General features: G+C 36.8%; 1 pseudogene; it reads left to right on the top strand.

Annotated features, from left to right (window-relative positions):
• Positions 1–11,594: 11,594 nt before the first annotated feature.
• LOC149139458 (3-ketoacyl-CoA synthase 4 pseudogene) lies at positions 11,595–12,879 on the top strand (annotated as a pseudogene).
• The last annotated feature ends 10,663 nt before the right edge of the window (positions 12,880–23,542 follow it).

The raw sequence follows: 23,542 nt of genomic DNA, 5'->3' as shown, positions 1-23,542 counted from the left end.
GTGTGAATTCCATGATGAGCATAAATGGAATTACACATCTCCTTCATCTTGATGTTTTAACCACTAGCATAGATTAATCTTAACTACAAATCTATGAAGGTCCAATAGGGACAAATCTCTCAAGATGAAAACTTATTTTGGAGCCTAAATTTTGGAGAAATGTTTGCACCTCGAGAGATTTGATTCCTCTGATTGCTACGTAGATTTGGAGTTAAGATGGATCTATGTTGATTCTTAATAATAATATTTATATTTATATAAATTTGACACCTCTATACATAGAAATATTCTTATTTTTAATTTTATTCAAATCCTAATAATACATATAATTACGTATGTATGCACTTGGCATTTTCCTTTGATATGTTTTATACTTTTTAAATTCTCTCTCTCTCTCTCTCTCTCTCTCTCTCTCTCTCTCTCTATATATATATATATATATATATATATGGAAAATAAAAAATAAAAAATAAAAAAATTAGTGTAAGTATTTTTTTTTATGTGTTTATTAATTATATATTATAGACTATTATTTACATGTAATTATTATACACGAAGGTGGGAAAATGTGTGCTGGGATATTTTACAGTTTTTGACTAAAATTTCTTCTATATAGTTGTCCAAGGGTAGTTCTGTGGGAGGGGGATCGACCCCATCCTTCAGTCAAATTATCTCAAGTGTTCATAGGAATATTGTAAATACCAACAATCCCTCCCAAATTCCTCATCATTCACATACTTTTCAAAGCTCAATTGGAGGTAAGGGAGATTTTAGTCACTTAGAAAAAAAATCATTTCTTGGAGCATTTTGACAAAATAAAATTCAAAGGTGTTTCTTGCCGAAGTAGTGCAAGATCCAAAATATGAGGTTAGATCTAAAAATATTCTAGAATATGTCCAATATATGCACGATCATGCTATAATATGAAAGTTCATGAGATTATGGCCCTCAAACAAGTCCTTGATTTGGTTGGATTTATAATAAATGGAACCTCAAGGAAAAATAGATTTGGAGCTAGGAGAAAAAGGGTTCTTTATATTAATTTTTTCCATCTTAGAAGATAGAATTATGGTTTTTGAAAGAGGGCCTTACTTTTTTAATAATGTTGGGATCTTCATGCAATTTTGGAAAGAGTGGTACAATCTTGAGAAGGAACATTTCCTTGCTACCCTAGTATGGGTTTGACTCTTTTATCTTCCAAAGGAATATTGGGAGGAAGAAATATTTGAAGGCATTGACAATGCCATCAATAGCTTTGTCTAAGTTTTCCGAGTCAACTAAAAGAGGGAGATACATATCCTATTCAAGGATATGTGTCTATATGCATATTTCACAACCTCTTCCAACTTCATTAAAAATTTATTATGAGGATAATCTTTGGAAACAAACATTGGATTATGAAAATGTCCCATTTAAATGCAAGCATTGTCATGAAAATGGGCACCGCTTAAGATATTCTTCTCTAATTTCAAAGGATTTATTAGCAGATCAATCAACTCATAAAGAGTAAGAAGGTTTTGGAAAACCCCCCCAAAGGACAAGGTATTTGAGACCAAACGTAGCCACAAATTCCAGTTATAACCTTACATCTAAAAATAGGTTTGCTTCTCTCTCTCTTCTCTTAATAAGACCCTAATGCAAGAAATTAATCAATTAGTCCCCTAGTCAGCTATTGGAGGTATTCCCAAGTGTCTGTGGTCCACAATAGAGTCTGAGAAAAATAATCTAGAAGGTAATCTACAAAATTCTCTATCAAAGGACCCAATTAGATCAGTAATGGAAGCGGATGTCAACTGATGACCTCCTAGAAGACATGGATTTGGATCTTCCATGCATAATTTATTTGGAAAAGGCCTACCTCGATAAATATCCATAATCTATGTAATACCATTAAACAAATAACACTTACTCTGGTTCAAGTTCTTCAAATCCCCATTTAAGAGTTCATACACCATATTTCAAAGATCCCCTCAACATGTTCAAGGATGATATAAAAAGGGGAACAAGAGAATTAAGACTTTGGTCCAAGAAGATGGAGAAAAATTGGTTAACTCAGGGAAGGTCATGCCAATATCAGAGGCATTTCCTTCTTCTTAACCCAAAGTACATTGTAGTTTTCACCTTGAATCTTTAGAGAATAATTATGTTCATTGTTTTCATTATTGTTATTATCAATATTTGATAACTTATTGTTGATTAGTGGATTTCCTAGTATCTTTGCTTGATAGGCCAAGATTTGTAGGCCTTTTATGATAAACTAAAGTTTCTAGACTTTGAAAAACCAAGCTACATGTTATTTTTTCTCTCTTTAATGAAATGTTCTTCTAATTCACACACACATGTTTTGAAATATCATGGTTATTAATATGGATCAATATTATTTAAACTTTTTTAATGTGATATGCATATTATGATTTTTTTTTTTGCAAAAAAATGTATGTAATTTTATTAAAAAAAGAAAAATTACAATAGAACAAACTGAATTTTAGAAAGAAATGTTTGTAATTTTTTAAGAAAAGAAAAATTACAATAAAACAAATTGAATTGTTTTGTTTTGTTTTGTTTTGTTTGTTTGTTTGTTTTTTTGTTTTGTTTTGTTTGTTTTTTTGTTTTTTTTGTTTTTTTTGTTTTGTTTTTTTTGTTTTGTTTTGTTTGTTTGTTTTTTCTTTTTTCTTTTTTCTTTTTTTACATGGCAAGTGCATATTAAACATTAGAGGAATTATAAAATATTTCCTTATACCTTGAATTAGAGAGTAATTATTAAGGGAATAATCTCTCTCTCTCTCTCTCTCTCTCTCTCTCTCTCTCTCTCTCTCTCTCTGTATGTGTGTGTGTATGTGTGTATATATATATATATATACACAAAGAGAGAGAGAGAGAGAGGTTCAATTCTTATGATGACCTAATTTGAAGCCATGGGGGCACCTTGAGGTAGTGGTGAAATATGCGGTTGCATCCAAAGAGATTATAATAAACTAATATAGATCCATTTTTAACATAGATATAACATGTGCCCAGATGGATCAAATCTCTTCAGGTGCAAACCTCTTTTAGAGTGCAAAATTTGAAGAAAAAAGTTGCATCCTTCTCATCCCTTGATAGATCTCAATGAATTTGTAGTAGTTCTCTCTTTCTCTCTATATATACCGGTATAGATCCATCTTAAGCACTGATCTAGCATGTCTCGAAAGTGATCAAATATCTTCATTTTCAAACCTCTTTTGGAATGAAAATTTGAAAAGAAAAATTTGCAACCCTCTCATCCTTTGATAGATACTAATAAATATGTATTGGTTCTCTCTATCTCTAAGTGTAATTTTTCATTGTTTAAATTGTATTTTTGAATGCTATTAACAATATTTGACATAGAATTGTAAGTCCATAAAATCTTTGTTGGATTTTAGGGAAAATTGGCAAAACATTTATATCTAAAATAATACCAAAATGTAAAATAATGAGACTACTTCAAACATTTTAACCATAAAAGCTTATTTTTTTCAATTGATATATATATATATATATATATATATATATCTATATATATATATATATATATCTATATATCTATATATATATATATATATATATATATATATATACATAAAACTTGGAATGAAAGCACAAAAAACCCTAGAGTAATTTTCTACATTTCATGGATGGTAAATAGGTAAACTGTCGGCCTTGATTACAGGGCCTCGCACTAAGGGAAACAAAGAGAGTTGAACCCGTGACTTGCAACAACTAGCAACAATATCAAATAAATTCACATCTGGCTCTAAACCACTTGAGCTAACCCTTGGGGCTAATATATAATATATACATAGTTGACATTAAAATATTTTACATAAGATGTGCATTAAGACATTTTATCTATGTACTACATTGTCTACATTAATATTTGTTTTTCCTTTTTGTTATTAATATATTTTTAAGTATACACAACAATGGAATGAGCTATGTAAACCCTTGTGGCAACTAGGGTTTCGTCCTATCCGACCAATCTTTGCTTAGTTTGCATGATTGTTCTATGGATCTCTTCTGCAGATTCATTCAATGGTGAATCCCCGTGATTTGACGAAAATATATTTTCTTTTGTAGGTATGGTTGTCGATCAAGTTAGCTCTTCTTCGATTTCGTATAGTTCCATGTTGAAATTTAGATTTGGTCTTTCGGTGGTCCAAGAAATTCCTCCCCTCAATTTTTCGATGGAAGAAGAAGCTTTTTTTTTTTCGGAGCATGGATTGGGTTGCAGGTTTAATGGGTACTGGCCGCGACTAACTGATTTGTACAAATTGATCTTTGAGACATAGAAGTCACTTTTGCAAGATGAACTAAACATTTACCCTATGGATTGAGGTTTTTTTGTTGTGGTTTTTGATAATATAGAGGAAAAGAAGGTTGTTTGCAAAGTTGGGTCGTGGTTTTGGGGTAGTGTTGCTCTCTTCATGCAGCTGTGGGCTCCCACTTTTGATTCAGTAATGACATTAATACCTAGTGTCCCAGTTTGGGTAAGGATCCTGAATCTTCCCTTACATTTTTGGAATCTTCCATTGATATCCTCTATTGAGAATGCATTGGGAAAGTTTTATTTTCGTTGTGTTGAAACTAAATTTTGTTCACAATACTATTTATGCCAAAATATGTGTGGAGATGAAATTTAACAGGGGTTTTCCCATGAAGATTAATTTGACAGATCCAAACTATGTTTGGGTCCAGAAGCTCAACTATGAGAATATTTCATGTCGGTGTAGAGTATGCTATGAAATGGAGCATGCAATTAAAAAATTCCCCAAACATTTACAAAATATCAAAGACGACAAAAAACCTCAAAGGCCAAAATGATGGGAGGATGCGTAGGGTGATCATTATATGGCATAAAAGGAGGCATAACTTCAGGATACGAAAGAACCAGAAGAGAAGAAGGAAGCATATACGACCAAAGAAAATTCATTTGCAAAAAAAAAAAAAAAGGAAAAAATGCATGCTAATAAGGACCTTGCAAACGCTAGAAAGGATTCTCCAGATGCAATGAAAGTGGAAAAGTAGCAAACCCTCATGGAAATTGCATCCTCTATGGAATACACAAGGAATAACATTGAAAAGGAAATTTATTGGTCAGATTAGGTGGATGAGGAAGATTCAAGAATAGCGACGTGCATTTGCTGAAGAACAACCCGTCAAAATTTGTAGAAAATATAGGTTAGATACATGTTGGGAAGAAAGGGAAAAAAAATCACCAAGGAAAAAAAGAAGTCAAACTAAATTAAATAAAAAATAGTGAAAATGGAACGTAAATGAGTCTAGATATTGGGGGTTTTTTGGAAAAAATTTAGTTGGAAAGGGACTGGATTTTTTTTATCACGGGGAACTTGCTTGAGGGTTTGGATTGAGCTTCTGTTCTTAATCTCAAATCTGCAAGCCTATGAAATATTTGAAGCATGTAAATGGTTCTAGCCATGTATTTGGGTGATATATGGCTGTTACAATTACCCCGAAAGGCATTCAATCTAGGAGGAACTTACCTCCTTTCTTACATGTCTTCCTTATGCTCGTCTGATCTGATGTTAGATGATTCAAATGTTTTTCACCCTTGGATACACCCTGTCAACTGTTACCCAACTCCTTAACTAACTAACTAACTCATTAGATTCTGTTGGGTCCCTATAATACTAGTAATTACCTCATTACTATGGTAGTTATACCCCTTATTTATATTGTTGTGCCCCTATTACCCCCATATTGTTATTTCTGTGCCCCATAGAATCCCTCTATTGTTATTTTTGTGGCTTTATATTATAATTGTTAGGTCGGCTGGATTATATTGTGACTCCTTAGACTCCTATATATAGAAAGGAGGTTTTGTCATTTGTATCATCCAAGAATTGTTCATTTATGTAATGTAAAGGAGGTTGCCCCCTCGAAGAGGCTGAATTCTAAGGCGTTGATCTCTCTTTTCTATCTTTTCTTGAGCTGGTTTCATAACATTTGGTATCAGAGCTTTGGATTCTAGGGTTTCGCTGCTCCAAACAGGTCATCGTGCCATTTTCGCTATAACTTTTTTTCTGTGACATTTCAGAAGTCGCAAAAAAAACCCATTTGAGAAGAAATCGCGCTGAACCTTGGGTCCGAATTTCAGAGCCTTTCGCGCGATATTTGCGGAGATATGATCTGAGGAAGTTGGTCTTTTTGCAGACTCCTGAATTACACTCAAAACAGGTGACCTGGGGAAAATCATCATAACTTTCTTTCTGAGCATCGGATTGAAATTTAGTAAGAAGGTACAGAAAGAGGACGGACTGCAGTTTTCTTTTATATATTTTTAAGAGTCAAAGGTTGAAACAGTGACACGTGGCACTTCATACAAGTTCACTCTACGGAACTAGTCTATAATCAGGTCACTGCGGGAGATTGTGCATAACTCTTTCTTGGAGAATCCAATTTGGATCATACTAGTGGCATTGGAAAGAGGACATAGAAGGCTACTACAGGTCAGAATTTCAGAATTGGATGATTCAAATTACAGAGATACATCAGATTCAATATCATGCTTCTACAAAGTAAAAAAAAGGTGTGTAGTTTTTTTTTAATTTTTGCATAAGCTTGGTTTGAAGGAATTCAAAGGGCATAGTAAAGCATTATTATCGGTAACTAATGCCCCGAGGAAAGAAAATGCAAACACCTAATAAGGAACCTGAAAGCTCTAGCATGACTCATGAAGAAGAGGAAGAAATGCTACATGATATATCAAAATTACAAGAACAAGTGCAACAAATGTCACGCTCACAAAAGCTAACAGATGCTAAGATAAATGGCGTGGAATCTAAGATAAAGGGCATGGAATCCCAGGTGAATGGCATGGACGCTAAAATTGATGGCATGGATGATAAGATGGAAGAATTGAAGATAAATATGAATAAGTCGCTACAAGAAATGGTCACTAAGGGTGAAAGAGTACTAAAGGAAACTCATGATGAGAACAAAATAAATGTTAATCATGATTCCATAGACTCTAATGTTGGATCGACGACTCACCATGTTCCAAAAATCGATATGAGGAAGTTTTATGGCAAGGATCCCGCCACATGGATATTACAGATAGAGCAATTCTTCGATCTCAATAATGTGCAAAACACACAAAAGGTACGTATGGAAACTTTATATTTGGAACCAAATCAGTTTGTATGGTATCAATGGCTTTGTTCTCGTAAACAATTTATCACTTGGGCAATTTTTACGGAAGAATTGATAGCACATTATGAGGATACAAAAAGCAACACTTTTTTTAGCCAATTGATAAGTCTCAAACAAAAGGGTTCAATAATGGAGCACATTGAGGAGTTCCAAAAATTTAACATAAGGGTAAAAGATATTCCAGAGGAGCATAGGATTGATGTGTTCATAGGGTCTTTAAAGGATAATATCCAACATGATGTGCGCCTTTGGGAACCTGATTCATTAGAGAAGGCATTCAGGTTAGCAAGAAAAATGGAAAGCAAAATTATGGCAACTAGGAAGCATACCATTCACAACTATAAAGATGGAAGTGTTGTTGCCCATAGTCTTCCACAACCTACAAGGTTGACACCACAACAATTGGAAGAAAAAAGAGCAAAAGGGCTTTGTTACAATTGTGATAGCAAATACACAAAGGGTCATAAGTGTGGTGAGAAGAAATTATTCTACATAGATTGTGAAGAGGAAGAAGAAAAGGAGCAAGAAAGGTCAAAAGAAGAGGATATATTCCAGGAACAAAGCCTAGATGAAGAACAAATAAATCCGACCATATCTTGTAATGCATTGGCGGGAATTACCACTCCTCAAACCATCAAGATAGAAGGACAAATCAAGAAGAAAAAGGTAATAGTGTTGATTGATTCAGGAAGCACCCACAATTTTATTCATTGTAGGGTAGCAAAAGAATTGAATTGCTTCCTATATCCAGCACCAGAGTGTCAAGTGATGATTGCAAATGGAGGAACAATAAATTGTTCTAGAAAGTGCCATAATATCAAGCTATCCATGGGAGAATATGTATTGACTAGCCCAATGCTTTCCATTCCAATGGGAGGTGTTGATGTTGTACTAGGAGTCCAATGGCTACAATCCTTGGGTACAATAGCTTTTAATTTTCAAGAACTTTTCATGAAATTTTCTGTGGAAGGAAAGGAAGTTGAATTAAGGGGTATTGCAGGGAAACCAGGAAAGATAATCAGCTCTAATGGCATGACAAAGCTTCTAAAAAAGGAGCAAAGAGGTGTAATTGCACAATTATGTTCGCTAGATGTTTCCACATTGGAATCATCTATTTCTCCAGATCTCCAAAAAGTCCTGGACAATCATTCCAAGGTATTTGAGACTCCCAAAGGTCTCCCACCTATGCGTGATCATGATCATGCTATTCATCTGATTCCAGGAAGTGTTCCTCCAAACATCAGGCCATACAGATATCCATATGTCCAAAAAAGTGAAATTGAACGTATGGTTGCAGAAATGCTAGAGGCTGGTATAATTCAACCGAGTCAAAGTTCTTTCTCAGCTCCAGTAGTATTGGTGCACAAGAAGGATGGATCATGGCGCATGTGTCCAGATTATAGGGAGCTCAACAAGCTCACTATTAAAGATAAGTTCCCCATTCCTGTCATTGATGAATTACTGGATGAATTGCATGGATCAATTTACTTCACCAAGTTGGATCTTCGTTCGGGATATCATCAAATCAGAATGAAGATTGAAGACATTCCGAAAACGGCATTTAGAACTCATGAGGGTCATTATGAATTTTTGGTCATGCCTTTTGGCCTTACCAATGCACCTTCAACATTTCAAGGTTTGATGAATTCAATTTTCAAACCATTCCTTAGAAAATTTGTGTTAGTATTTTTTGATGATATACTAATCTACAACAAGTCTTGGAAGGATCATGTTGAACATGTTGACAAGGTGCTACAACTATTGGAGGAGAAACAATTATATGCAAAAAGATCCAAATGTTTCTTTGGAGTCCAGGAGGTGGAATATTTGGGTCATATTGTATCTCATGAAGGAGTTAAGGTAGACCCTAGCAAAATTAAAGCCATTAAGGAATGGAAAATCCCCACATCCATAAAGCATCTGCGAGGATTTCTTGGGTTGACAGGGTATTATCGCAAGTTCGTTAAGAATTATGGGAGAATAGCAGCACCTCTAACAACATTATTGAAGAAAGATTCATTTTCATGGACTCTGGAAGCAACAAAGGCCTTTAAACATCTTAAAGAGGCAATGTGCCAAGCACCGGTCTTAGCTACACCGGACTTCACAAAAACCTTTATTGTGGAATGTGATGCTTCAGGAAATGGAATTGGTGCTGTTCTAATGCAAGATGAAAGACCCATTGCTTTTGAAAGTCGTCCAATCAAGGGAAAGTTTTTAAGCAAAGCTATTTATGAGAAGGAAATGTTGGCAATACTCCATGCACTTAAGAAATGGCGACCCTACCTAATGGGAAGACACTTCAAGGTAAAAACGGATCATGATAGCCTTAAATACTTTTTAGAACAAAGATTATCCTCTAAAGAGCAACAAAAGTGGGTCACAAAGATGTTGGGTTATGACTTTGAAATCATCTACAAAAAAGGGAAGCAAAATGTGGTGGCAGATGCACTCTCAAGAAAGGATGAGGATATGGAAGCATTGTTGTGTGCCATTTCTATTATCCAACCAGATTGGATAAACGAAGCAAAGGAGGAATGGAAGAATGACGAAGAAGTGTGGGCACTTATTCGAAAGCTACAACAAGATTCCAGTACTTCTGATACATTTAGCTGGAAAAATGATTCGTTATGGTACAAAGATCGCTTATACCTCTGTAAGAATTCCCAGCTAAAACAAAAGATTCTTATGGAATTGCACACTTCTCCCTTAGGAGGGCACTCAGGATTTTTAAAAACTTACCACAGGGTTAAGAAGGAATTTTTTTGGGATGGCCTTAAATCAGATATTCAAAATTTTGTGGCGGAATGTTTGGTTTGCCAACAAAATAAAGTTGAAACAATTAAGACACCGGGTCTATTACAACCTTTATCCATTCCAAGCCAACGTTGGGAGGAGGTTTCAATGGATTTTATCACAGGTTTACCCAAGTCTGAGGGAAAGAGTGTCATCATGGTGGTAGTTGACAGACTTACCAAGTATGCACACTTTTGTGCATTATCACATCCATTTAAAGTCAGTACAGTTTCTACTGCATTTATGGAAACAGTTCAAAAGCTACATTGAAACCCAAAGATTATTGTAAGTGACAGAGATCCCATTTTCACTGGAAATTTTTGGACAGAATTATTTTCTTGTCTTGGTACTCAGTTAGCTCATAGCTCATCTTATCATCCTCAATCTGATGGGCAAACTGAGATAGTAAACAAATGTTTGGAAGGATATCTTCGTTGCTTTGTATCTGATAAACAGACACAATGGGTCAAATGGTTGCCTCTGGCTGAATGGTGGTATAACACTTCCTTCCATACAGCAACAAAAATGACCCCATTTATGGCACTTTATGGGTACCAACCACCATCAATCACATCATATTTAAGAGAAAATTCTAAGGTTCAGGCAGTGGAACATCACATCGAACATCAACAACAAGTCCTCCAACTCTTAAAGGATAACCTCGTGTTGGCACAAAATAGAATGAAACAACAGGCAGATCAACATCGCAGTGAAAGAAGTTTTGATGTAGGTGATTGGGTATTCCTACGGCTACAACCTTATAAGCAAATGTCCCTAAAGCAAGCTAAGAAGGATAATAAATTATCACCAAAGTATTATGGTCCATACAAGGTGTTGGAAAAGATTGGTACTATGGCATACAAATTGGAGCTTCCTGCAGCTTCTCGATTGCACCCAGTTTTCCATGTTTCATGTTTAAAGAAGGTCATAGGCGACAAGCTCCCAGTTCAAACAATATTGCCAGAACTTGACGAGGAAGGAAAAATTATATTGGAACCGGAAGCAGTCACAAAAACAAGAAATCGACAGCTACGAAATCGATCAATTTCAGAGTATCTTATCAAGTGGAAGAACTTATCCGCTGAAGATTCCACATGGGAGGATGAGAATTTTATGCAGAAGTACCCAGAACTGCTCAAGCGTTGAGGACAACACTTTTTTGAAGGAGAGGGGCATGTTGGGTCCCTATAATACTAGTAATTACCCCATTACTATGGTAGTTATACCCCTTATTTATATTGTTGTGCCCCTATTACCCCCATATTGTTATTTTTGTGCCCCATAGAATCCCTCTATTGTTATTTTTGTGGCTTTATATTATAATTGTTAGGTCGGCTGGATTATATTGTGACTCCTTAGACTCCTATATATAGAAAGGAGGTTTTGTCATTTGTATCATCCAAGAATTGTTCATTTATGTAATGTAAAGGAGGTTGCCCCCTCGAAGAGGCTGAATTCTAAGGCATTGATCTCTCTTTTCTATCTTTTCTTGAGCTGGTTTCATAACAGATTCCCTCAAGTTTTAATGTTATTTGAGACTGTAAATGTTGCACAAAAGTAACTCATAGCTGCAAAGAATTCACTCGTGATAGTGATGAATAGTGTAAATGCTATGCACAAATGTAAAGAAATCACTCACAGTAGTAGTGAAGAAGAGGAGGTTAGATATGGATACAAATTTGTATAACCATGCAATTTTTTTCATAAGTTTCCCTCTCATTTTGTGGAGATTAGGGAATTTAATAACATAAATATGGGATACTTTTGTTTGTTAACGAGTGTATCATGGCCATGATTGCTTGCGAATGTTGCACTTGTATTTACAATATAGGGGATGGTAGTTGTTATGGGTGAAATGATATGGATTTTTCCCTTCATTTGTGCCATGGTGAGTATACTAATTTATTATTTATGCATGGCAAAACAAATATATATGGTGGAGGTGTCTTGTTACATGCCCCCTCATGAATGGAGGGTATCATTTCATAATTTCATAGAAGATGCCATGATTTCATAGAAATTCATAGGAAAGAGCATGGAGTTTCAGAAAAATATTCTTGAAAGAGCCACCATGACCGAATATGCTATTGTCCCTCCTGCTCTGCACTAATTTCCCCCTAGGTTGCATGAGGCTTCTCGTCGTGAAGTAGAGATCGCCATGTTTGGATGTGTGCAGGATCTGCTGGAGAAAACAAGGGTTAATGTTAAGGAAATTGGTGTCTTGGTTGTGAATTCCAATGTTTTTAATCCTATTCCCTCACGGGCATCACTCATAGTTAATAAATTTGGAATTCACAACGAGATCGAGACCTATAATCTTGGGGGAGTGGGTTGCAGTGCTAACCTAATTTCTCTAGATATTTCCCCTTCTTGCCTTAGGGTTTCAAACTGGGGAGCTTATGCATCGTGTTGAGCACAAAGAATATTACGAAAAAATGGTATTTCAAAAACTATGCGCCAATGTTGGTTTCCAACATTTTGTTCAGAATGGGATGTGGGGTTGTGCTTTTGTTGAATAAAAGAACCAATCATAATCGGGTAAAATACAGATTGCTTCATGTTTTCAGAACACAAAGAGTAAGGGTGAGCGACATGGTGTATCATGCAGCTTTTCAAGAAGAGGATCCAACACGAAGAGTAGGGGTAAATCTCAACAAACACATCATGGAAATTGTTGTAGAGGCTCTCAAGGCCAATATGCGCCAATTGGGTCCTCTGGTTCTTCCCTACTATGAGCAAATTTTGTATCTTACCAATAGGTTCTTGTTCTATGAGAATGTATGGAAAGGGACTACAAGATAATATGTGCCCAACTTTAAGCAAGAATTTGGTCACATCTGCATACATTTCGGTGGCAAGGCAGTCATTCAATTTACAACCCAACTAATCTAAATTCTTATTAATATATTGCATTATAGCTTGTGCACGTGATATTTATAATCTTGTTCTAATGCTTAATTTTTTTTGTTTTGGATAACATTGACGATTAGTTTTTCATCATCAACATATTGATTTGAGAAGAGTATGGTCATTACATGCTTTTCCCTCTATTTTTCCTGCTATCTTGATTAGGAAAATTCTTGTAATGGGTGAGGACATTAATTTTGTTTTTGTTGCAGATGATTCATGTGTGCAACTCTCTTTTAAGATTCGACTCTTTCCATAGCACATTTCTATGGATGTGTTAAATGTTTCTTTTCCATTATTCTATGAGACTACTGTGTTAAATATTAGAAGTAGTTGTTAGTTGACATGGATGGTTATATATTCTAGAATTCGTTGCATGAAGTCCTTGGACTTGTATACAAGTTTCATATGTTGTATAATTTTGATCAAGGGAAGCAGAGCTATCAGAGACATCTAGATGGCCACAACCAGTGGTGTAGAAAGCCCTTTTTTTCCATAAAATTCTTCAAAATATTTATACAACTGCTTCAAAAATATATTGAGTTTCAGACTCTTACATCTTGTTTCCAATGTAGGTGAAATGGAAAACTTTGGAGGCAGGGGAGCAGTTTCAAAGGCTCTCAGGTTTAAATCTCACAAGATATTCAAGGCACCATAGATCTGATGTATAGGTCCTCACAAACAAAAACTAATCGTTCTCATGATCAATGTGGCACGATGCAACAGGGAGGCAAACAATTTACTAATGTGCATTTGTTGAGGTCTTTTGAATCATCTATTTATGACACTCATCAATTGTTGTAGCTCTGATCTGTTTGTTCTTAAGACACATTTTCCTTGTCCTCAAAGTTGAAGATAATTGTTAAAACTTCATTATGAAAATTATTTGTACCCTCTAGATGCAAACACTTTCTTTCAATTACTATTACTTATTTTCTTGTCATCATGTTGGTCCTATTTGTCATCTTTATCTAGATTACAATATAATATTCAAATGGATATTTCTAATTTAGGTCAATATAGGTATATCTTCTGTGGATGTTGCATCAGTTTAATGATCACATTGGATAAGATGAACTCAAGGAATGGCTTTGAAACTTCTCCCTCTCTTCTTGTTCTTGAAATATATCATATATTTTCATCTCTTGTTAATTTGCACCTATTTGAATTCCTGTATAGCATTTCATCAAAATATCCATGATTGATGTCTCTTAATTCTTTTAGTATATATCATATATTTTCATCTCTTGTTAGCTTAGTCATCAAACCATGTTTTTTTTATATGTGTGAAGTTATTTTTGGATAAGGGTGGGAAACTAGGCTCCAAAATTCAATCTTCTTAACCCACATTCAAATGCTCAACATCCACAACTTCTTGTGCCATAGATTCATTAATACTAACATTTATTTTCTATAGTTTCATGTAAGCCTCCATGAATTCTTTGGCTTCATTTACAATTTGGTCCCAAACCCCTACAACTCTTGGATTATTGTGGGATCCCCATGAAAATGAAGTTGGAAAAATGCTCTACAAAATTTCAGTACCATTTGGTTTAATGGATCGCCTTAATGGTCAATAAATTAAAATAACTTGTAGCATGGACCTCATGGGGTTTATGGCTATCTTTAATTTTCTTATGAATTAGACAAAACTCAATTCTGATAATTGTCTTAGAGCTCATTTAACTGAATCAACTTAGCAGCTTTAAACCCCAACAAGCATATAATGGGTGTATTTTCAGGGATCTGTGGGCTTGCTTCTTAACTTATTATACTTTACCTCTTCCATTTCAAGTTATGTGATGGATACTATATTTTGAAATAGTAATTTTTTTATTTAAATTGTTCAAATAATTCCATTATGCTTAATATGATATCACAAGCAAGTGAAATCAATTTTGGAAAACATAAAGCCTATTGTGCACTCTTGGATATCAAATTTGTTGCAGAGAATGAGATTGAACAAGTTGATATTGAATCTAGCTCCAGTACTGAGTTTTCCGAAACCAAACCTAAGTATTCCCAATACATAAGTTTGTGTTCATCTATGCTCATCTTCCATATCTTATCCACTTACGATGTTTCTTTTGACAAAAGGCACAAGCAGGACAACAATAAGATTTCTCTTTTACTCAAATTGGGATACATTTAGGTTGCATAACATATCACATCACTTTTCATCTATGCTCTTTTCTCCTATGCAATCGACTTATTTCGTTTCCCTTGCAACATTTGGTGCAATTGCTAGTATAAATGCAATCCATTTTGTTATATATATATATATATATATATATATTTTGATGAACACATTAAATTTTTTATTATTATGAATATTTTTAAAATTCACATATTAATTTTATTTTAAGAAATGAATGAATCTTACATCTCTCTATTATTATTCTTATTAGGAAGTACTTATATTTTTTATTTTACTTTTTAACTTTCAGTTACATTCTTTTTGGGTATTTAATATTTTATTATATACAACATTAAAATATTTTCTTTATATATGTATATATATATGATCCCAATGGATATTGGTGGCCACCCACCTATTCCACTTGGACCCCCAACATTGTTTCTTTCAGTTTTTCATTTTCCTTAATTGTAGCACAGTTTACTATTTTAGGCAGTTTTTCAGTCTTGAACTTTCGGAGCTGTTTTGAGGCCCTAAACGACGTTTTTTGGGAAAATAACATTCATGAGTTTTCAACTCGATATTTGTTATTAGCATTTGTAGTCCTCATATATATTTTTTTAGTGAGGTATCATACACGTCAAACAAAGATCGAATGCCAAAGTTACGACCTCGAGAAGTTGATGTGCCAATTTACCCCAACGAGGCCCATAGTTTGGTGTTTCATCTCCTAGGGTTAGGTTTTTGGATGTTTGGGGTTTTCATTGCTTCTCAATCATAAATAAGCCATCAATCCTCATTATAATGTAGTTTAGAGGCATGTAGCCACCAGATCTCTTCTTAGAGATAAGATACCATCGCCTGAGCTAGTCTTATTCCCATTATGTTTGTAAGCATATTTCAGTATTTTCTATTAATGAAATGAAGTGTTATTTCTGTTGCATCTATGTATTTATGGTTATATCTTTAATTTGGTTCAGTCGTGTTTAAATCTGGATCAGTGGCATTAGAGCGATCTGCTCTTTCTCTGTTTTTCTTTGCATTTCCCCAACGAGGTCAAGATATAAGGAGTTAGGGATTTCTCTGGTTGAACCTTTGTAAGATCAACCTCGCAAACCCTGACGGCTGCCCATGGGGGAAGAAAAGAAATACAAGGGAGTAGTAGATCCTATCAAAATATTGCTCGAGGATGCCCTCGAGAAACAAAGGAACACGATGATGGATAAATTTTCTGAGATCCTTAAACGATTGCCACCGGCGGCGCATCCACATCTAGCAGCCACTCTGGAGGCTCCATTCCTTTTAAGGTACAAGTAAACTTTGACATTCCCATATTTGAGGGCCAAATAGATGCAGACGTCATAAATAAATGGTTAAATTAGCTCGAAGGATATTTTTTTGTTCATGATTTTTGCAGCCGAGAAAAGATTACTTTTGCTCTTCTCAAATTCACCCCCCATGTTAAGGACTGGTGGGAAACCTACTGTGAGCAGAAGGATGAAAGTACAACCTCACTGTTTTCAGCCGCACCCACTTGGAATTCGTTCCAAGATGCTATTAAGGAGCAGTACTACCCAGTTGGGAGCTATGAGGATAAATACACGCTGCGGCATGGAAGGGACCAAGATGTGTTAGAGTTTACCAATTTTTTTCATACCCTTCGCACGAATTTGGGTATCAAGGGTTCTGAGAAAAATTTGGTTCTCAAGTACCGTAGGTGCATACACAGGTACATCAAGCATGAGATGGAGTTCCTAAACATCCCCTCGCTCAGCATGGCATACCGATCCATCGTCAAGATCAAGTAGAAGCTTAAATAGAAGAAGCAATACTTTAAATCTGAAGCAAGGGAAAGGTGATCCAAAACTTCATAACAAAAGACAAAGCCAAGGCGGGGTGGCCCAGGACAACCCACCAAAGTCGCAAGCAAAGAACAACACTGCAAAGCCGAAGAAGGATACGAGAAAGTGGTGTGAATTCCATAAGAGCTCCACTCACAACACAAGTGAGTGTCGGGCCAAGAATTCACTGGTGGCCGAGCTAAAGGCTTCATAATTAGATGCATGTTTCGACTCTGAGTCAGAACCTGACAAGGAGAATCACAAAGGGAAGTATATTATCGATGTGGAGCCCAACGCCATCCTTTCCACCACGAAGATCCATAAGGAGGAACCCAAAGATCCAGAGGAGAAGGAGTGCCTCTTCCACTCCCAGATGTGGGTAAAGGGTTCCCCGCTATAGTTCATTGTCGACAACGGGAGCCAAAATAACGTGATCATTTTAGTAGAGGTTGTGAAGCGGTTGGTCTTACTGACCACAGCACACCCTCAACCGTACACCATCGGGTGGTTTCACCAAGGATGGGATCTTTGCGTGAACCAGCGGTGTCACCTTCCATACAGCATCAAGCCCTTCACAGATGAGGTATTATGTGATGTTTGTCCCCTTGATGTTTGTGATGTATTATTAGGCCAACCATACTTGTGGAAGCGACATGATGTGTATGAGTCAAGGCCTCACGCTGTTATTGTTACATTGGGAAATAAGTTATACATGATACCAGAGGTAGCACTACCTATCGCCATCTTTTTGGTTACAGCAAAACAATGCAGTAATCTCATTTCCAAAATTGGGAAATTTGTTTTCCTGATGATACTCCCTCAGGGAAAGAAGAATATGGTGGCCACAACCTCCAGAAAATGCCCCTCCACATGATAACAACAAATGGACAAGGCCGTGGAGAAGTAGGAGGACATCTTCACCTCCCCCGTAGGGGTGCCTCTACACTATCAGGTCAAGCGCTCCATTGATCTGACCCTGGGTGCGTCGTTTCCCAATGGACCAATCTATCAACGCTCTGTTATGGAGAAGGATGAAATCAAGAGGCAGATTTAGGAGCTACGGTAGAAAGGTCACATCCGACCGAGTTCATCGCCCTGTGGGAGCCCAATCATGTTGGTATAGAAGAAGGATGGGACTTGGAGACTCTATATTGACTATAGGGCGCTGAATAAGATCACTATCCGAAAAAGGTACCTGATCCCATGGATTAATGACTTTCAAGACCAACTCAAGGGGGGAAAATATTTCAGCAAGATCGACTTGAAGTTCAAATATCATCAAGTACCAATTGAACCCTCCAATGTGTGGAAGACTTCCTTCAAAGCCAAGGAGGGCCTTTTCAAATGGTTGGTTGTGCCTTTCGAGCTGGCGAATGCTCCTCTAACCTTCATGAGGATGACGGATGAAATATTGTGGCCATTTACCAACTCATTTGTAGTGGTATACTTGGATGACTACCTAATATTCAGCCAAAGTTGGGAAGAGCACCTCCACCACATCCGATTGGTTCTCCAAACACTACGACAGCACAAGCTATCTGACAATTTGGAGAAATGCACTTTTGGCATGACCGAGGTTCAGTATATGGGATACATTATTGATGAATGGGGGGTGCATGTGGATCCATCCAAGATCCAAGTCATTCGGGATTGGCTAGCCCCAACCACTCTGACAGAGCTCCGCAACTTTCTGGGTCTTGCCAATTTCTACCGTAAGTTCATGTTGGGGTTCTCTCATTTCACTTGACCCTTAATTCAAGTCACCAAGGGAGGATCGAAAGAAAATTTCTTTTGGTCTGAATCTAAACAGAAGGCATTTGCAGAGTTGAAACATCGCCTCTGCTCTGCACCAGTGCTCACATTACTAGACTTGCAACAACCATTTGAGATCGAAACAGATGCCTCTGACTATGCTATTGGGGTAGTCCTTACTCAACAAGGGCATCCAGTGGCATATCATAGTGAGACACTTTCATACACAGTCTGAAAGTATCCCACTTGTGACAAAGAGATGTATTCCATTGTGTAGGTCTGGCGACAATGGAAGAATTACATTTTGGGGAAGGAAACGGTCATCCACACAGACCACCGACCCCTGTAGTTCTTACAAACGCAAGGGAAGTTGCAGAATTATCATCATCAGAAGTGGTACACATACCTACAATAATTCCATTTGAATATCAAGTACAATAATGGTAGCACCAATAATGTTTCAGACTTCTTTAGCCAACCACCGTGTAGAAATTTCTCTATAGATCAGCTAGCTAATACCATGTAGAAATTATGACTGTAGATTAACCTGATAATGAAATATAACTAAAGCAAAATACTTTAATCTACTTCTACAATCAAACTTGCGGAAGCTTAATAGATTTGAGCAAGATCAAGCAGAACACATATAACCAGAAGAAGAAACAATGCACATGAAACACAGAAAATACTCAAGGGAAAGCCTCAGCTAAAAACCCCACTATATGTATTATCATACAAGGTGGAAATACATCAAGATTACACAAAGCTTTAGCTATCACAGCTAGCCAGCTCTCATTCAATCCTCCTGGATGCTCACAGGCAATCAAGGCTTCTCACAAACCTTCTCCTCAGCCCTCCAAGCCTCTTATTTCCTTGCACAGTTTTCCCTAGGTGATCTAGTTGTTACCAAGTGAAACATTGACCTCACACCCTGTAAAACTAAGCAATCCTCAAGGAACCTTACCTTGATTGCATGGATGAGTTTCCCTTATAGGAAAACACATGCAACTGATAGTAACCTATCCCTGTCTTTAATCTCAATTGGGTCTTTCTCAAAATAGACATGCATGAGTTACTGATGAGAGAATCTTCAGTTATCTGGAGTACACTAGTTGGATGCATGCATGCATTAACTGACTAAACTCACAATTAGTTCCTCAAACAGTTTTGGAACTAATTTAACTAGACATAACTCAGTTAACTATGCTAACTGATTACAACTCAATTATAACTCATCCTTATCTCCTTAATTAAGGGATAATCTCTTTAGTTTAAGGAATAACTATTGCATGACTTCAAAAAGAATTCTAACTTGAATTTCTCCAACTAATTAATCCATAATGAATTAATTAATTATTTTTCAAACAGCTAGTAAGACTAAATTCGAATTTTAATTCAAGGACAAATTAAAATTGTAATATTATGGATTCTATTTTTATCATTTCTTGTTGCTATTTTCAATGCTCCCTCTCAACAAGAAAGGAATTCAACTCGGTCCCGATCCTAAACCTTTGGAATGTTCTGCATGCAACACTTCTCTCTAGTGTTGTTGCTCCTGCAACTCCATAAACAAAACAAAAAACATCCAACATGAATCAATATGATGCATCTATCATCAAAGTCTCTGACTACTATTGCCTCTGTTGACTGAAAACTTTGCGCTTCCACTGACTCAGCCTTTCTGCACTATTGTCAATCCTTCTCTACGCTCTTCAGTATCTGACTGCTCTAGCCTGTCATTTTGATCTCTGACTGCATCAATCCCACTGATTCCTCCTGCTACTATGTACTTTGGGCTCCCGTAGCAAGGTATGATCCATGAGATAAAACCTCTCAATGGACCCTGCCCAATTTAGCCTTCTTGAGACTATCACTTCACATCGCCCCACCTCACACCTGGAGGTATGGCTGCATGTGCTCCCTCTGCTGACTTGGTTCGAAATTTCACCCTACTAGAGGTCTCTGCATGAGTGGATGCCTCCACTCAGTCTCCTCTCAGCATCTCCAATTTTGGCTCCTCCACAATTGTCTGAAACTTCTTCTAGGACTACATGTTGAGAGGTAATTTACTCTCCCTCTCAACCACCAAGTCTCTAACATTTGCCTTTTTCCTCAAGGCTTTGAATGCATCTTGAACCTCAAGTGCATACAGGTTCTTAACTTGTGAACCGATCTGTTTCACCTATCCCATGGTGATTTGTCTAAGGAAAACCTTTCCCTTACTAAAGACAACATTGTAGCCTTTGTCCTCCAACATAGCGATCGATACCAAATTCTTCTTTAGTCCAGGCACATACTCCACATCTGTCAAGGTAATAAGAGCTCCATGCTCCCTCTGAAAAACAACTGTGCCCACTCCTGAAACATTATACCTTTCATCATCACCCATCTCTATGCGCATCTTGAGGTCTTTCTCCTCCAAGGTACTAAATAAAATTTTATCATTGGTCATGTGGAATGAGGCTCCACTGTCAAGAAACTAACCACAACCCATCATTGATGACACCATGCATGCGATGAGGGTAAATTCCATCTCAAACTGAGAGGCTAATGCCTCACCTTCCGATCCTTCCGAGGATCCCTTCTTGGACTTCTTCGATGGGAAATTAGTCACATAATAACCCATCTCTTGACAATTAAAGCATCTCACTTTAGACTCATCACCCTTCATCCCTCCATGAGAAGAATTCGATTCGAAATGGGACTCCTTCCCCTTCCCTTTCCTTTCCTTACTTGCTAAGGCCAGATTTTCTTCATCGTCCTTGGGTGAAGAACCATCTTGTTTGCTCCTCCTGATCTCCTTCTGCATGAGATCCGACCACAATCGTTCCCAATCCAGCAATTTATCCCTTCCATTCAGAGAGTCTTGGTAGTTATTCCAGCTCTTTGGAAGGCCAAGGAGAGAGAGGCTCACCATATCATCATCAGCAGTAGTTATTCCCACACTTCCAAGCTCATCTTTGCAAGTGGTGAGCTTGTTTAGATATGTGGAAATAGTATCGTCATTCTCCATCTTGATTCTTCAAAGCTTATCCTTGAGCGCTAATTTCCTCTGGTCGCTACTATTCTGGTAGAGGTCCTTCAGTGTCTTCCACATTGAATATGGAGTATCCTTCCCATGGAGACTTGAGAGAATATGGTCTTGAACTCCCTCAAGGATGATCCGTCTCACCCTTGCCACACACTTTTTCCACTCATCCAACTCTTGTGCATTAGTTGAAGCTAGCTTTTGGATTTCTTAATCAATGAAATCCTTCAAGCCGTTGTCTTCTAATACAGCCTCCATTCGATCTTTCCATGCTATGTAATTCGAGTTTCCTTCCAAGGCATACTCGAGTCTCAAGCCATAGAATGCCATTAACCAACCTTGAAGTATGAGATGAATTCAATTTGCACCTAAAACCCTGAACTTCAAACTTCGAATTCTCTTCTCAGTATATTGTTCACAGCTCTGATACCATGTAGAAATTTCTCTATAGATCAACTAGCTCTGATACCATGTAGAAATTATGACCGTAGATTAACCTGATAATGCAATATAACTAAAGCAAAATACTTTAATCTACTTATACAATCAAACTTGTGAATCTTAATAGATTTGAGCAAGATCAAGCAGAACACATATAACTAGAAGAAGAATCAATGCACATGAAACACAAAAAATACTCAGGGGAAAGCCTTAGCTAAAAACCCCACTATCTGTATTATCACACAAGGTGGAAATGCTTCAAGATTACACAAAGCTTTATCTCTCACAGCTAGCCATCTCTCATTCAATCCTCCTGGATGCTCACAAGCAATCAAGGCTTCTCACAAACCTTCTCTTCAGCCTTCCAAGCCTCCTATTTCCTTGCGTAGTTTTCCCTAGGTGATCCAGTTGTTACCAAGTGTAACATTGATCACTCACACTAATCTCACACCCTATAAAACTGCGCAATCCTCAAGGAACCTTACCTTGACTGCATGGATGAGTTTCCTTTATAGGAAAACACATGCAACTGATAGTAACATGTCCCTGTCTTTAATCTCAACTGGGTCTTTCTAAAAATAGACATGCATGAGTTACTGATGAGAGAATCTTCAGTTATCTGGAGTACACTAGTTGGATGCATGCACGCATTAACTAACTGAACTCACAATTAGTTGCTCAAACAGTTTGGAACTAATTTAACTGGAAATAACTCAGTTAACTGAGTTAACTAATTACAACTCAATCATAACTCATCCTTATCTCCTTAATTAAGGGATAATCTCCTTAATTTAAGGGATAACTGTTGCATGACTTCATAAAGACTTCTAACTTGAATTTCTCCAACTAATTAATCCATAATGAATTAATTAATTAATTTTCAAGTAGATGGTGAGAATAAATTTGAATTTTAATTTAAGGACAAATTAAAATTGGAATATTTTGGATTCTATTGTTATCATTTCTTGTTGCTATTTTCAACACACCGATCATGGCGTTAACCACCGTGCTCAACTCTTGTGGGAATGAGACTTCTAATTGGCCACTTCTCTACAAAAGTGACCCATAATTTGGCCACACATACCAGACGCTCTTGGAGGGTCAACAAGTTCCATATTTTCACCTCCAAGATGCCCTGTATGCCACTTGGGACACCTTTGTGTTCTTTCAAGTGAGCATGCCAAGATAATTTGGGAAGCGCACTACAGTCGAGCCTCTAGGTATTTCGGGGTCGAGAAAATGATGGCAGTACTGAAAAAGTATTTCTATTGGCTGAATCTTCGACAGGATGTCAGGAAGTACATCAGATCCTCCATTGTCTGCACCATTTTCAAACCAACCATCAAGAAGCAAGGCCTCTATACTCCACTGCCTACCCCTAGTCAACCTTGGGAATCCATCTCCATGGATTACATGTCGGGCCTTCCTTCTACTAAGCATGGAAACAAC

This window comes from Pinus tabuliformis, chromosome X (genome assembly GCF_031772625.1).
Source record: "Pinus tabuliformis cultivar Carrire ecotype Pingquan chromosome X, CPIR1, whole genome shotgun sequence".
In the NCBI taxonomy this organism is placed as follows: Eukaryota; Viridiplantae; Streptophyta; class Pinopsida; order Pinales; family Pinaceae; genus Pinus; species Pinus tabuliformis.
This window is presented reverse-complemented; position numbering and strand designations above follow the sequence as displayed.